The 3,713-nt window shown below is 39.7% G+C and overlaps 1 protein-coding gene across 1 annotated transcript in view; it reads left to right on the top strand.

The window, feature by feature from the left end:
* The first annotated feature begins 3,003 nt into the window (after nt 1-3,003).
* Nucleotides 3,004-3,713, top strand: part of PTPN5 (protein tyrosine phosphatase, non-receptor type 5 (striatum-enriched)) — a 75,381-nt gene continuing 74,671 nt past the window's right edge. Inside the window, exon 1 of the mRNA XM_010131526.1 lies at nt 3,004-3,164. The gene's annotated coding sequence lies outside the window, so the exon portion shown is untranslated. The remainder of the gene's footprint in view (nt 3,165-3,713) is intronic.

Here is a 3,713-nt window from a genome sequence, read left to right as displayed (position 1 = left end):
ACGTGGCTGGATTACCTGATTTTTATTTCATGAATGTTGTATATACTGGGGAAGCAATTTTTTGGTTTGATTGCAGTGTTTTCTTGGGCAGTTTGAGATAACTTCTTTGTTGTATAAACTATAGAGTTAATGCATCAAGTTCAGATCTGGCGTAGACCCAGAGCTCGTGTCGATTTCAGCAGAAGTTGTGTGGTACATGACAGAGTGCAGAATTTTACTGTGTGGAATATCTGAAGTAAAAAAATTTCTCTCTGCTTGCCCTGCGATTATTTCCCAATTTGTTCCTTTGGAGTAGCAGAACGTAGTGCTTTTGCCAATGTTTTCATTGACATATTTGAATTGGGGTTGTATATCTGAAGCCAGGGATTGTTCAGGGGCTCATTATGTGACCATTGAGAGGGAGAAAATTCAGCCTGTTGATTTGAATAAAATGGACACCAGAACTTGGATTTTACGTTTGCATGTAGTGAATCCTGATGTCTTCACTAGGTATGTGCAGGAAGGGAAGCACATCGTGTTCACTTGTTTAATTCATTTCACTGTAATTGAATAGGCACTTTCTTTGTAACATTTTGCTGTTGGTTTGGGGTTTTTTACCTCTCATTTAGCATTTATGTTGTGGTTAAAGGACTAGGCTTTAAAATGTTTGTCACTCCACTGCAGAGAGAGTTGCCAACTGGATGTTGTGCATGTAAAACTAGAACAAGAGCCTTTAAATAGCAAGACCATCAATTTAGTAACGATTTGTTGTGTATGCTGCTATTTATCACACTACGAATGCAAATCTGAATAATTACAGCATGCATCTTTTGATATTAATATTGATAAAGTACGAAGCAGAAAACACATTTGGCTTTTAAGTACCTAAACTCATTTGAAATGGAAAGATGCTTTCTGTTATGCAGATTATACTTTAAAATGGGGGGGGGGGAGCAGAAAAGTTATTTATGAGCATTTATTCTGTTTTCTGGATCTCAAAATTCCATTATGTAGCAGGATGCTTTCCAGTGTCTGATTTCTCAGTATCTGGAAAGGCAGATGTTGCTGCAGCAGGAGCAATTATACTGATTTCCAGCACAGGAGAAAAAGAAAAGAAAAAAAATCTGTTCTGACTTTCTGCCACTGCCTAAAAAGATCAGCCATTTAGCTCTGGTTTGGGATTGTCAACAGAAGAGGTGAGACAGGGAAGTTAAGTTTGGTCAGCAAAAGGAGCTAAGTTAATGCACAAATTAGGAAATTTCTGTTTCCAAAATAAAATGAGTAGGTTTGCCTAACAGACTATGTTAGAATTCCACTTGCTTGGCTTTAGCTCACAGTTGTCCACAAACAAACCCTCTCCAAAAGTCTGTGAGTTTTCCTAGGTTGTGCTGGTTGGTTGTTGTTTAACCAGCTCGCTCGGCCCTGTGGGATGTTGAGTCAAAAGGCAGAAGAGCCGGTGGAGACCAGAGCCTTGTAGGCGTTTGTAGAAGAGCTTTCTGAATTGTCGCTTTTAAAAGGTGCGTGATGGAATCCCATCTTCAGTAAAATCACTGAGAATTTTGCTATCGCAACTCTCTGTGGGTTTGCTTCTAGTCCTGTGCAGACCACGTCAAAGTGTGACTAGTGTGACCTGAGATTTCAACCTGTGATAGGGCATGGATTCTTAAGTTAAGCTGACGCTTTAGAGTTTATCTTTAGTTTTCAGGTATAAAGCGTTTTCTCTTCAGAGGATATTTGAGCCTCCCTGCAAAGAAAACATGCAAGTGAAAGTTAAGAACTGAAGAGCTGATTTGTCCTAAAGCGTCTTTAGCGGAGTAAGGCCGGAAGAGATGCACGGTATGTGCATGCTATAGAGCTCAGGCACAGTAATCCTTTTTTGACTCTTTTCAGACTCCTCAATGGTATGGAACCAACTTGACCTGTGATTTTGAGCAACAGTTTGGACAGCTAGTATGGTAATAATTTGCATGTTAGAAGTCAGATTTGAGCTTCTGCATTCTAAGACTCCTGATTTGTGACCAGCTAGAATTACAGTAAGTGGTTCTGTATGTTCTTGGTTTGTGTCTTTTTTTTTTTCCTCTTAGCCCTTCCTTGCTTAGTAATCTTCTGCATGTAACCTGACTCCTAACCTGTTTGGGGCAGGAGCAGCCCTTCCTAACTTGTTTCAGTGGGACAGAAGTCCCTGTTTGCGGCTCTAAGAGACTAATAATATATATAGGTATAATAGAACATAACAGTATGACCCTGGTTTAAGGTCAAGGGTAGCTGCCCAAAGTATTTAAGAGCTATTAAGAGCTGATCTCTAGCATAAAAAAAAAAGTTTCTTGTTTTCTTTGAGATTCCATATCGTAACTAGTTTCATTCCTTGTTTTACTGCTGTGCTTATGGATGTAGCAGCTAGATAGTGCGATCTTCTGCTGACCGGTGGACACAACTGCAAGTGTTAAGGTGACCTCTTGGTTTTGACCCAAACTCAGTCTTCACATATACGTGACTGGCTTAAGTTAGAGGGAGGATGTGATCTCCTTTATCTATCATCAGATAAACACCTTCAGACTAGCCTTGATTAGCCAGACTAATTGCTGCAGTATAGTAGAGCCATTTAGACCATGTTTTCTAAAGGAATTGAATATATGATGCTGGGCTCAAATAGCAGTGCACAGAAAGAGTGACAACTGCACGCAATATCTTCTGTGTGCAGTTTGTTTAGAATGATACCCATCTTCATAATCCTGTGTGAGTGTGCAAACTTGATACTTCCAGATATGCCAGAGGTTCAGACAGATTTTGAAAGCCTCACTGAAAAGTTACTAATAGCTGCAGTGAGAGCCTGATTGCTGGTTTTGCCCATGTCATGCACGCAGTTAACAGTCACTGTCCAAACTGATGTGTGCGTGCATACACCACTACATCACACTGCGTAAGCTATGACACAGCTAGTCTTAATTACATGGCTTTTTTAAATCATTCAAATGTTGTAATTCATGTATCACTGGAATTGTTCTACTGCTCGTTGGTCCACAGATCATGTTTCATTAAAAGTGCTGATGAGCACCCAGGACTCTGAAGACAGCAGTTTTGTGCAAGATAAGAATGTTCCTTAGAGAAGCTGATGGAGGATAGAGCTCCAGAGTTCCTGGCAGACACTGACAGCCTAAGATGGCACCGTAGTCTAGTCTGAAATTGTAAGTCTTAAGGAGGACTAGATCTCCTTGACTTTACAAGAAGTTATTGTGCTGAAGGAACTTAATAGTGGACTAGAGTTGGCTTCAGGACCTGTGTAGTTGCATCTGTTTCTGTTCGGTTGCATTAATATCACCATGGAGCAACTAGGTTTTCTCAATATGTGGGTGTGAATTGAATCCCTCTGCATTGGAGGAAGTAATTTTATTTACCCTCATGAACCTGAGATCTGTACCCCTTGTTTCTGAACTACTTTATTTCTAGAACTGCTAGGAAATCTAGGAAATGGATGGTGTAAGCTTTACAGTGTGACTGAAAATACTGGCTCCAGAAGAGTCTCCTTTTTGAAAGCCTGGTGTTCCAAAGGTGTTAGTTCATTTGCAAAAGGCTGTTTGAAACCTGCAGTTGACAAAGGTCATGAAATCATTGATGTAATGAAATACATAAAATATTTGTCCATACCCTTGCAAAGACCGAAGATAAAAAAGTAAAGATAATTTCTATTATGTGTTATTAAGAATTAGATGTGGAAAATTGGTTTAAGAAGAGCG

Source organism: Buceros rhinoceros, unplaced genomic scaffold (assembly GCF_000710305.1).
Source record: "Buceros rhinoceros silvestris isolate BGI_N320 unplaced genomic scaffold, ASM71030v1 scaffold12662, whole genome shotgun sequence".
NCBI classification, from domain to species: domain Eukaryota; kingdom Metazoa; phylum Chordata; class Aves; order Bucerotiformes; family Bucerotidae; genus Buceros; species Buceros rhinoceros.
The sequence above is the reverse complement of the archived record's forward strand: the minus strand, read 5'-3'. Positions and strand labels throughout refer to the sequence as shown.